The 13,724-nt window shown below is 37.1% G+C and overlaps 1 long non-coding RNA gene across 2 annotated transcripts; it reads left to right on the forward strand.

Moving 5' to 3' along the window:
- The first annotated feature begins 329 nt into the window (after positions 1 to 329).
- On the forward strand, positions 330 to 3,454 carry LOC127934536 (uncharacterized). 2 transcript variants are annotated; one of them, XR_008147788.1, is made up of 5 exons: positions 330 to 604; positions 1,412 to 1,532; positions 2,546 to 2,593; positions 2,686 to 2,778; positions 2,891 to 3,454. It is a non-coding gene; the product is annotated as an uncharacterized LOC127934536 (long non-coding RNA). The 2 variants fall into 2 exon arrangements; XR_008147787.1 differs by lacking the exon at positions 2,546 to 2,593 and having other exon boundaries at positions 338 to 604.
- Positions 3,455 to 13,724: the final 10,270 nt, after the last annotated feature.

Genomic DNA, 13,724 nt, shown 5'->3' on the forward strand with positions numbered 1-13,724 from the left:
ATAATATTGTAAGTGTCGTTGTAATGATACGCAATCTGACGTTTTTAAGTCAAGTCACCTTTATTTGTATAGTGCTTTTAACAATATAGATTTTAACAAAGCAAATGAACAGCATTAAATAGTAAAATTGTGTGTCAATAACACAAAAAGACAGTTCATCATCAAATTCAATGATGTCATCATTCAGCTCAGTTCAGTTTAAATAGTATCTGGGTAATCAAGTCAATGATATCACTGTAAATGAAGTGTCCCCAACTAAGGAAGCCAGAGGTGACAGTGACAAGGAACCAAAACTTCATCGGTGACACACTGTAAAAAATTACTGATGCAAAAAGTTGTACAAATGAGGAAATACATGTTGGCTCAACATAATGGTTGTGTCAAAAAAGAAAAATATGTTTGGTCAATGATTGCATGATTTCCATGATTGTACTACAAAATGTTCATCAAGAGAAAATAAATAATTATGTTGAGATAACTTTTAACGTTGCACAAAAAATATTATGTTGGCCGAGCAAGAGAGAACAGCGTCAATCGTCTGAGCATGCGCAAAGGAGTTCTACCAGGCAGCGCTGCAGCAGGCTGGAGGTACGACATTGCATTGGTGAGTACTTTGTGCTGCGAGTTAATGAGCAAATTTAGGTTAATAATATATCGATTGTCTATCAACAAAGTTTGAAATAGCTTTATTGTGAGTACCTACAGTGATTAGCAGTGCTGGAAAATAACGTTTAACTCATAAAGCTTAGCATTCCTTTCCAACTGGCATGTGATTTAAAGTCGACCCTAACGGTTATTAAGCATGACATGTTCCCGTTTAATATATTTAATGGTCAATATTTTCAAATTCCATTTACATTTTGGCTTATGATATATATGATAATTGACTGTAACAGACAGCTAGTCTTGACAACTTGTGCTATTGCTATCACAGAGTGACTGATAATTTAGGCTAACGTTAGTTCTAACTGTTAGTGGCATTCAAAGCACATGTGCCTTTCGTGTTAGCAGCTAGTACTTTGCACAAAGCCTCAATTTGCAAGAGTGAAATAACATTTCAGTCTGATAAAAATAAATAAAGAGTTGTGCTAACACGAAAATTAATAGCTGCTAATGTTATCAGATTTGTAAGCTGTTTAACGTTATCAGTTTTCCAAACGGTTACATGTTTCCGTTTAATATTTTTAATGGTCAATATTTTCAAATTCCATTTGCATTTTGGCTTATGATATATATGATAATTGACTGTAACAGACAGCTAGTCTTGACAACTTGTGCTTTTGCTATCACAGAGTGACTGATAATTTAGGCTAAGAAATAATTTGCTTTGCTTTTAATTGTTTGCTTCTGAATCTTTCATTACCCACGGGTTTGTGCTGAATTCTTCCGCATCTACCGTATTGACCTGAAGTCAGCATTCCTGACATCGCTGGACAATCACACCCAGGGGTTGCTAAAGATGTACAGAGCCAAAAGCAAGACTGGGAAGGTGGAACAACTTGGATGAACTTCTGGAACAACTGGATGCCCAGGTATATTAATCATTTCTTTGTATAAAATATAACAGTGTTAAACAGTGTAACATAATTTACTGATACCTGTTTAAGAGAACAAACTGCCAACAGCTCACTGATCCACAAAAACTTAACTGCAAAACTCAACATTTTAATTTCAAGGTCTCTGGCAGTTGAGTTGATAATTGTCTTGTGACATTTATCCATTGCTCATTATGTAAACAATAGAATTATATTTTATGATCAGAATTTGTCAAAAAGGTTCAATGTATACTTGATTTTGATGATCTACAATACATGTACAAATCCCGCAAATACATAATATAATGTATGCCATAAATGGCGTTCAGAGATGATGGCTTATTTTTTTGCTTGTGGGATGCCACACGTATTGTTTACGTTATCTTATTTACATGGAGTGTACATGGAACCTTGGTTGAGATTTTGATTATGGTGCTATTTTATTGTTTCAATTGGTATGGATAACAAAATGGGCAAAGCAGTCAACTTCCCTGATTAAGACCTTGAGATCAACATGTATGCATTAGAGAGAAATATTTTGGTGTAGTATTAAGCTGTTTTTCTCCTATCATATAGCTCCGTTTGACCAGCACCTACATACTGGGCAGAATTGACTCATTTCACCATTGGTTAATCTTGATCAGCCTCATGAAAGTCACCTGACATGCTTTTGGTCAATATGACTGAACAAAAAACAGCCATCGTGCGCACAGCATGTTTGAGACCTATTTTAGGACTGTTAGAAAACCACTCTCAGTATCTAACCTAAGTAGACTCTGGTAATGTTATTCAAACAGTCTTAAAGGGATACCCCACTGACATTCTTCTAAATATCTTCCTTTCTGTTCAGCAGAAGAAAGAAATTCATACAGGTTTGAAACAACATGAGGATGAGTATATGATGACAGAACTTACATTTTTCGGTGGAGTATCTCTTTAAGGGATCTGTAGACTTGCTGCACTTGTTAGCTGATTATCCCTCTCAGATTGTAATCTTGATTGTATTTCAGGAAACTATTTCATGAAGTTGGTTGAAATGACGCCCAATGGTGAAAAGAGTAGGTGATCCTAAACTGTTGGTAGAGTGTATGTGTAACCCCTTTGTTAATTAAGCGACTTAATAATGTCTTATTGATGGTCTTTTTGGCAGACCACAGATCTAACTACTCATTGAAGGTCTGCTGTTCTTAGTGGTCTTCCCCTGTACTTGAGAGAGCCAGCTTCAATTTCAAAGACTATTAAGGTAATTAATTTGAATATCTTTATTATGGTATTACTGTTTGTGATGCAGTAGTGATTGCATAAGACATTATGCTTTCAGTCTGACACTAAAAGACATTTATTGTGTTTCACAGGATACTGAGGCACTGGGGCCACACACAAAGGCCATGAAAATGAAGTGACTGACAGTTCTACCAACTCAGGACCTTATCCCACAGTGGTCAATGTGGCTGTAGTAGTGGAGGAGGAAGTTGTCATGGACAATCTGGGAGACTTCACAAATTCCCTCATGATGTTTGTTTCGGCACTGGTTGAATACTTGTGTAATATTTTACTTGAGCCTAACAGGCAAATTCATATGTATTTAAATAAATAAATAAAATGTTTTTTTTATCAAAGCCTAGTGTGTAATTTATTTGAAATAATGAAAAATAGACTATTTTGACCAAGAATAAATATTTAATACAACATTTTATTTCAATTTGAGTCTGCTTGTTGGCCCAACAAGCTATGTTTAGTCAACAGAAAATATTTAATTGACACAACATTCTATTTCAAGTTCAGTCTACATGCAGGGGTAGTCAGCACAACACAAAAAAGTTGGTTTCCGCAACTTAAATTGGGCCAACTAAAAATTTTAGGTGCAACGGGTCACTAGAAATTTTTATGTTGGAGAGGCATATTTTTTTTTACAGTGCAGAATGGAGGAAAACCAGGCTCAGTCAGGGGCCAGTTCTCCTCTGACCAGACAAACCCAGCAATTCCAGGCTGCAGCAAAGTCATCAAGAATCATCAAGTAGGCTACATCACCAAATCACACACAGAGTGCATGCACATTGAATTATTAGTCTATTAAAACTCAAAATTCCGGGCATTCTAAATTGTAAATGGCAAAAATGCTTATGTATGCTTTTTAAATGTATATAATTGAATGTAAGCCTAGTAAATTTAATCTATATCACACTAAGTGTACTGTTTTTATACATGAGCACATTTAAAAATAATTGTATATAAATTCAGTAAAGATATAAATTACTTAAATATTAGACATAATATTGCTTGTTTTTGCTCAATTTTGCAAACGAAAATAGTTCCAAAAAGATTACAGCCCTGTTTTGCATCTCTGAGTAAAGGACAGTGTTTACTTATTGAATGAATCAACTTTTTGAACGAATCGGTTGAATAAATGATTCAGTGATTCTTTCATTAACACAGCCAAATGCTTTGTTTCTGAATGAATTAGCTTTTGAATGAATCGGTTGAATCTCAGTGATTTACCCATTAACATTCACTTGCTATCAGCTACTGGTGTTTTTAATTTCACATTTCGACTATTTTTTTTTTTCATCTTTTAAATGATTTCAAATATCAGTATTCAACATTTTATGGTAAAAACAAAACATTAGGCCTATTTACACATCTGTATCTGCAGTTTAAATGCATCCATGTCCCCTCTGAGATACATAAAATGTGTTAATGCATATTTCAGATGCAAATTCCATTTATTTATTTTTTTTATGTTGGAATGAAGGACACTAAGTACCAGAAGAAGTGTTTCTTATTCTTACCCAAAGATACAAAATGGAAGAAATAGTTAAAACTGAACACAATTTTGTTACTTGTTTTATATATATACAGTATGATCTCTCACCCTGTACCTTGTCTTAAAAGCAGCAAAGGCTCTGTGTCACTCAGTTGCCATGACAGCTTATTCACGGGGGGCATTTCTCTTTAATTAGAGAGCCAACCTCGGCCAGGACGCCTGCATATCTTAAGCACATCACTGAGGAATGACAGGAGCATGTGATTATCTTGGACGGTATCTAATTGCACATGATTATGCATAATGGCTGTCATATTCAATGACCTAGAATCAAAGGTGTGAGTACTGAAGAGAAGAACCTACTGTAGTTCATTTCACACAACTGAACAAGATGAGAGAGAATGACAGCGAAGAGAAAACGAGTCATGTGTGGTTAGATTAATATGGTGGAAAACATAAGACTGAAAACAACATAAGATGAAGATGGAGATACTGAAGATAATATTCAGGAATCAGGAAATCCTAAAATGACAAACAGATATTTTACAAGTTTTGTTGAATGAATGAATTAATGAATAAATGAATGATAAAGCAAGAACCCAAGCAAGAAAGCAAGCAATATGTAAATAAAAGCAATAAGTTAATAAATACATAAATAATACAGTAGAGAAAGCAAGGAAGTAAGAAATCAAAATAAATAAATAAATAGCAGGAAAAAGAAGAAAAGAACATTATTAAAATCTATTACATTTTGTTGTGTATTTCTGCAACCTTGCTGACACATACATGCATGCATGAATAAAAGATCAATCAATCAATGAATGCATAACAGCAATTAAGGAAATACAAATACAAATATAATATCAACACAGAGTCCTGGTATGGCCATAAATGTTATAAATATTCTAAATGTCGTGTAACTAAACAGTTCTAGAACAGTAAACCGCTTTCCTGATCATCTTCTGAGCTTCAGGGTGACAGATTCCTGCGGGAGGAGCTGGAGGTCTTAGTGTGGGACATCCAAATGGGACACCTCACGGTGTGAGCTTGAGCCGATGCTATTCCAGTGCTGCTCCTCTGAAGAGTGCAGGAATGACCTACATAGTAACTGATTATCCGTTTATTCATCCCTCTATCCCTCCCTCAATCTCCGTTCCTCTATCCCTCTATTCTGCTGGGGCTGAGAGGAGCAGAGGCCAAACCACTGGTTCCACTGCAGAGGGCAGATAAAACACCGTCTGCCTCCAACCAATCCAACACACTCTAGCTCCTTCATTCACTATCTCCACCTCTCTCAGCCCAACTTTCCACATATTTCTCACACTCTCTCAATCATCTTTGAGAGGGATTAGGTTCTTCATATGCTGCTTTCTAACACTTCTCCCTCTCCATTACATCATCCTTATCTTTTCCCCACTCGGCCCCCTTTCTCTAATTCCTCTGCCCTAATTACCTCCCTCTTTTATCCTTTTAGCATTATCTCCAAAGTTCTTCTAGTATTTCTCTCTAATTTGCCCTTTCTTTCTCAGTTTTTGGTCTTTCTCATGTTTACTCCTGGCTGATTGAGGATCATCTCTCCAGTGCAGAATGACCCTTTTTGCGTTACTGTTGTCTGAAATCTATAAATAAGGCTGACCATTCTGCATACAGTGAGATAAAAACTTTTTAAAGATATATCCTGCCCTTGGGGTGTGAATTACATGTGAACGTAAGACTTTGGCATCACGGATAACAAGTTGCACTTAAGCATTTAGCTCTCTTTTTTTTTTTTTTTTTTTTTTTGTAGGTTCCTGAGTGGATGATTTTCTGTAACATAAATAAATAAATAATTAAATAAATAAATTAATTAATTTAATTAAAAAAAATATCTATATATCTATCTATATAGCTATCTTTACACATTAACTTCTTACCACATCACCTCTAATTAAAGACTATTTATCCTCTAATTTAAATATTATAAATTAAAATACAGCATTTTAAAATATATGATTCATTCATTCATTTAACATATTTAAGGTTAAAATGCCTCAGATTGTTTTTGGATTATTAATGGTGAAATCATAAATAAACCTTACATATTTCACTAATTACATCTGATGAAAAGCTTCTACTTCCTAATTTTAAATCTGTCTGTCTATCTATCCACACACACACACACACACACACACACACACACACACACAGACACACATACATATACCCATATATATTTGCATATATGTAATTTTGTATAAATCCAAATTCAGTAATGCTAATATATATTAATTAAAATGGCTTATAATATTTCTATACACATTGTTCATTTTGATTTGCTAATATGAGGGCAGTCACATTTGTAACAGTTTATTGACATTTCTATAATATAAAAAATGATATTATATTTATAGACAAAATCTGTTCTTTGCTGTCAGATGTTGAAAAAAAAGTATTATTATGAAAAAAAATTTGAGATGATCTTGAAGATCTAAATGAAAATGAGAAGAGAAGATGCAAAATGAATCAAACAGCTCCTGAATCAGCAATCATACACTGCAGAGACACAAGATCAGTTCTCACTGTACATTCAGTTTGGGAGGAGCAGGTGTGCACAGGCAGAGACTCTTTGCGTGGAGGAAGATCTCCATGTTCAATTACTAACCCCTCTCTAAAGACTCACAGAAGGAAGGAAAAAACAAATGGTAACAGAGAAAAAGTCGGGAGCGAGGCATCTTGCATTAAATTCTGAAAGAATGCAATGAAAGTACACAAAATGGTGAGTTTCTTTTTACAGCTGTAAGGACGAAAGAACCTATGATACTTTGATCTCCTGAGAAACAGACAATACAAACATACACGAGCATCTTCGAGACACCCCACAGAGTGGAGGAGCAGGAGACCTCCTCCCCTTCTGGCCATTTGTTTCATTATAAATCCCTTCACCCATTCTTCCTTCTACTCAGTCTGCTCAAAATGATTACATGAAAATGTCAATGCAAGTGAACTAACACTCATGTCTAGTAACATTGGAAATGTCTCAGTGCCACTGGTACAATGGTCTCAATCTTACAAAAGTAGATTAGAAGATAATACAGATCTGAAGAGTCAAGAGATATCTTGATTACTGTGATGGGAGTGTCCTTTCCTAGGGCCCTCCATGTAAATTACCCGCTATTCCCATTGAGTTGTAAAACCACCCAGGCTTGGGACCTGAGGTAATGCAAATTCCAATTGTTAGTTTCTGTCTTCATCTCGGGGGATGTTTGTCTTGGTCTGAGGTATTTAAAGGATTGCAGCAAAAGGATCAGGGCGATTTCTGTAGCCAGAAAGCCCATAGTGTGTTGTGTGTCTCTTCACTTCATACTATGTATTTTCTAAGGTCAGGTATGCATATTTTATTTGTAGATTCATCTTTGAGAATTTGATGTTTTATATTGATATGATTTGATGTGTTTCAATTGGATATGTAATTGGCAAAATACATATCTACCTGACTGTAAATAAATTGTTACATTTTGATTCTATTCTGTCTTACTCTGTAATTATTGACTAGTAGATTACGTTGTATCCTTGTTAGCAACATGAGCACCCGAATGAATGAGTTAATATAAAAATAGAGTTAACTAGAATAATCAAATGTCAGAAGAATATTAATTAAAAAGGCATACAACCAATTTGCATTTCAACCTAAATTCGAGGTCATACTAAAATGGAGTCAGATTAAATAATAAAATGGAGTCAGATTTGAGTTTAACCTAAAATGAATAACTCTACGCGCTGAAAGACAGAACACGCAGGAAACCTTCATCCAGCACCGGATACCTTCCTTGGGCCGAGTGTCTGGACCTTACAAAGTGGTGACCCCGCCGACGTGATCTCCTTACAAAGTGGTGACCCCGCCGACGTGATCTCCCTAATTATGCGAGTGACGTCTTTCCAGTGCTAATTTCAAATTGATTCTCTCTGAAGATATAAGGTTTGAGCTTCTTCCCTGTCTACAACTGCTGTGGTAAGTTCATTCTTTTTTCTTATTAGAAGTTATGAGGGAAAGCTTTTTGCATTTCACATACAGACACATTTTTAGAACGGGTCGACATACCCATTGTTAGACCGGAGACCGTAGAAATCCGGTGGGGGGAGAATTAACCGGGAAACATGGCTTTTCAGGGACAATACAGTGACAGTGTAGATCAGGAGATCATGGAAATTCAGGCATTACAAATAAAAGACACACTTCTTAGTTTAAACGATAAAGGATTCAATCTTAAATGGAAAAACAATGAAATTGTAGCTTGGTTTTTGGCCGAGGGCAAAAAATTGACGTCTAAAGCGAAATATAAAAAAATCCCGACTGCCATCATCTACCTTCTTCGCAAAAATGACCTAGAGACAATAGCTGAAAACGAACGCGCGATAACAAGCATAAAAGAAATTGAAAAGGCACGCTCTGAAGAATTGCAAAAGTTAAGAGCACAGGTCGAGGCATTTACTTTCGAAAGACAAGGTTGGGCAAGACAGAGTGAGATGATGTCTAGAAAAATCGAAGAACTTCAAAACAAACTCCAAAACGGCAACAATTACATATCAGCTCTTGAAGACTGCTGTGATAATGCAGGCTTCCCAGTGGCTGCAGTTAAGCAAGCGGCACTTGATGAAACCTTTGATTATGATAGAAACAGCGATAGTGATGATGATGATGTTGCCGCATTAGATTCTCAGAGAAACCGAGATCCCGTTCAGAGACACAGAGAACAAAATCAGCGAAGTCCGATTAAAACCAGAGCAAAATCCAGCGAAAAACCCTCCAAATCAGTTAAAATTGCTGTACTCAAAACCATAACAAATACAAATGATGAAATAACCACGATTAGCCGCCCATTAACATGCGAAGAGTGTACAACACACAAACAGATCGTGGGAATGATGCCCAGAAGAGGGCCATTCCAACCCTATTGGGAAACACTGATGCTACAAGCCACAGTGTATAAATTGGAAACTAGGGATGTATGGCAAATCGCACTCTTAACCATTCCTGAAGAGCTCCGATCTAAATTAACCCCTCAAATGAAATCTGGAGACATAATCAAGCGAAACAATAACGAAACTGACGAAAGTATCTTTGAACGATTAAAACAGGCATTGCTAGATATAAGGGGTCCAACGAGCGCGGATTGGAGCAGGATACTACAAATTAAGCAGGAAAGCAATGAACCGTTTGAAACATTCGCTGAACGTCTGTGGACGACATACAAAGAATATTCCGGTCTAGAAAATGCAAGCCGTGATCACGAACCATTGTTACAACTCATAAAGAACAATGCTGGCACTCCAGTCCAAAATGCATTGTTAAACGGAGCAGATTCAGCCGAAAACACATTCAGAGCGATTGTAGATTGGGGTTCAAGGATAGAAAACAGATGGAAATCAAAGCCCCACAGTATTGCATCTGCACATTGGATGACAGAAGGGAATTATTCTAAAAGCAGTGGGACTGAAAAGCATGTCCACTTCTTGGAGGAGGTGACTTGCTGTGATGAATCTAGAACTTTTAGTTCAGAGGAAGCCTGTGCCACTGCTCAAGATAGTGTGCCGATTTCAGTTCTTAAGGAGATGCAGCACCATAATAGCGCAGAGTCGTGGACCAGAGCGCAAGGTGTAAAGAAAGCATTAGAGATTCATGAAAATCCTCAAACTTCAGGAGAACACAGCAAACAAACCTGTGGCAAAGATAGCAGGTTTTGTTCTTCCTGTCAGAAAATAGGCCATACAGAGGAAAAATGCTGGTCACTGGGAAGGGGTAGACCTCCACCTTATTTTCTGAAACGTAGGATATCACTTTCTAAAGGAAAAGATCAGGGGTTGACATGTAACAAGTCTACCTCTGGTAACACTCTTAGTGAGTTGACTGCATTGTTAATGCAAGGCCTTCAGCTACTGACTTCACTTACTAGTGGGTTAGCAGTTTAATAGCAATGAGTTTAATATGGAAACATCCAAATTTCAATAATCCTGCTTGCATTTTCAAATTTATAATTGTGCTGAACATTGTGCGCATAGAAAACACATTATAGTTGTTTGTGCTACTAAATGTACACATAGCTTAGTTTAGTTTATTCTTTAAAAAACACATGACTGCTTTACTGTAAGTGTGTAAACACTTAAGTTTAAGGTTGTAGATGCTACATGCATTCTAGACCATGTGTCTTGTGTAAAATTGGAATAACTTTAATACTGGAATTGCATCGCAATTTCAAGTTGCATGTGTGTCTGTGTTGAATTTGTTTGTCTCCTGAGTGGTACACTCTGCTATTTTCTGTATAGCTGCAGTTAAACCATGTAGAGGAGCATAGAATAGCCATGTGGCCATAGTGTGATTTCATAAATGTCTTAATGAAAATGCTCTCCTCACATGTGAGAACTTAAACCGTGTGGCAGATTGATTTGCTTCACATTGCCAAAAGGGAGGAAGTGTGATTTCATTTCAATAGTGTGGCACAAGCGATAGCAAACCAATTCATCCTTCACTAAGGAGCACCAACTAAAAATTTGATCTGATCAGAGAGAATGGCTAACATTATTTGGAAATGGAAACTCTGAATTTGCAACTAATCTTGTAATAATAAAAACATTTTATGGAAGTATTTTGAGCCAGATCTCACCTCACACTCGCTCTTAGAGGCTATTACCTGTTACAGCAACAGGACCAAATTTACATAACAATTGTAAAACTTCCTTTCCTTTGTTTGGAGCATGACAGCATTTACACAAAGCCACAGTCGTATACAGCCACAAAACACCATTTGATCTTTTAATCTTTTAAATTGACTTGAAAAATAATGAGAGGGGGGTGTAAAATACAAGAAGTTTTTATGTGCCACAGAGATCTGCATGTGTGAACAACACCATAAAACAACAATTGTCAAACAGACAACACCAAAACAGGTGAACACATTTCTGCCCACAGATCTGACTGTAATGAGAGCAACAGCAACTAAAGCCATGGACATTGGTCCATTGGAATGCATGATGACATGGGTGATAAAACACCAATTAATCTAGAAAATGTCCCCAGTAGAACTGGGATCTCTAATGCTCATGACACAGCAGACTGTGAGGGCTCTACTGCAAGAGCAGCATCAGGTGTTACACACTCCGACTGCACTGAAACAGGAGCAGTGATTCAGATCTGACCAACCGAACTCCGTTTCATGTGACATCTGGATTAAAACTGCAGTACATGAGGATGAATGTAGTTAAAATAATTCCACATGCCAGAACACTAAACTGATGAAAAGTTCAAAATTAACTGTGGTTATCTTTGTATCTGTTTCTGTCTCAGGTTGACCACTGCAATTCTTTGGAGGACAGATACCAGGAGGGTGTCTTGTCCCCTCTGCACCAAGCCAGGACAACAGAATTGTTACATAACCTGAAATGCGGGAGATGAATGTGAAGACACTTGAAGGGGCCATTCACACCTCACAGGAGAACATCACCACACAAATATCTACATGGCCTCCCGGATTAGAACCGGAACTAAATTTTTGCAACACGGATTGCTATAGATTAGACTCCATTCATCTCCCAGACATGACCATAGAACACACATTTCACCCATTGCATCACCTCATCTAGACTATCCAGTCTGCACACTACAATCAGTAGACAATGATGGCTTAGATCACAAACGTGGTACTCCACTAAAGATCTATTGTCCATCATCACACTGACAGAACCACATAGCCTCACACACACAGGACAATAGAATTAATTACATTCCCCAAAGATATAAAATATCTACTATCTGCAACTGTCTTAAAAACTAGTGGAACAACACTGTAACACATTTGTACGACAAGTCACAGATCGATGGTGCAAATTTTTTAACACAGAGGCAGACAAGCCTTTACAATTTAAAATTTTGAATCTTTCAGATTGTTATTGGGGTGGTTGACAAGCCAGAGGGCCCCTGGTTTCCCAACACATCACTAATGACAATAAACATTATTAAAATGATCAAATATGAAGTGCCTGCACTTCATCTCTATCAATCAATTATAAAATTAAACATTTTACCTAACCATCAACTGTGACTAAGCCTTTATATCTTTACATCAGATACCCATTCTCACACACACACACACACACACACACACACGCACACACACACAAACACACACACACACACACGCACACACGCACACACACACACACCTGTTACAAGGAATTTAGGATTTACATTGTAGAAAAATGTTTTAATCATGTTCTAAGTCACTTCTTAAAAACCTTAGATCATCTAAAGTGGCTTGCAATAGAAGATTCCTGAATTAACAGTGTGATTATTGTATATACCTTCATAATTATGATTGAATGTTCCTATTGTCATTATATGACTTGTTTATTGATTGCATACCTCTAAATTTATGCTCAAGTTACTGACCTCTTGCTGCATTTCCTTTGAGTCATTCATACCAAAATTTATGTTTACATGGGACCACTTTTAACATCAGATGTACCACTTGCACTGGCTGACATGAATTCATCAGGTTTCTTTTTTGTTTTATTGCTCTTATGTTAATTTATGACCTTTTTATCTTACTCCATGGGTGATGACATTAAGCTGATCCGAATTCAGTCATTGAATGGCCACTAAGATGCTTTTCAGGTGTCCCACACAAATCGGTGTGTAAGCAATGAGGACACCTTCACCTACTGAAGTCTGCTTAAAAAACTGCACCGCTGGAGGTGAGAGGATTCACGAAGATGGGTCAGACTACCGTCTTAGAGAAGGTGCCATAAGGAGCAGAGGTTTCTCCACAAAGGACTGACACGTAAACTGAACAAGTCGTAAAGGCTCAGATTGACCCACAGAACTGTGCTCACATGCTGAGCTCAACCACAGGTAGAAACCCTGGAGACATTCATCCACCTGCCAAACTCAAGCGACACACACATGCTGAGACTGAGTGTTCTGCAGATGTTTACAGCCCTCAGAAGGTTTCTAAAGCTGCTTACATCACAAAGACAATTTTGAGATAACATCTCGAAGATAAACAATCATCTAACGGTGACCCCATTGGATTCATCTGAATGTGACCCATTGGGGGTCAAACGGAGGATCTGTAAGGACGAAAGAACCTATGATACTTTGATCTCCTGAGAAACAGACAATACAAACATACACGAGCATCTTCAAGACACCCCACAGAGTGGAGGAGCAGGAGACCTCCTCCCCTTCTGGCCATTTGTTTCATTATAAATCCCTTCACCCATTCTTCCTTCTACTCAGTCTGCTCAAAATGATTACATGAAAATGTCAATGCAAGTGAACTAACACTCATGTCTAGTAACATTGGAAATGTCTCAGTGCAACTGGTACAATGGTCTCAATCTTACAAAAGTAGATTAGAAGATAATACAGATCTGAAGAGTCAAGAGATATCTTG

This window comes from Carassius gibelio, chromosome A18 (genome assembly GCF_023724105.1).
Source record: "Carassius gibelio isolate Cgi1373 ecotype wild population from Czech Republic chromosome A18, carGib1.2-hapl.c, whole genome shotgun sequence".
Taxonomy (NCBI): Eukaryota; Metazoa; Chordata; class Actinopteri; order Cypriniformes; family Cyprinidae; genus Carassius; species Carassius gibelio.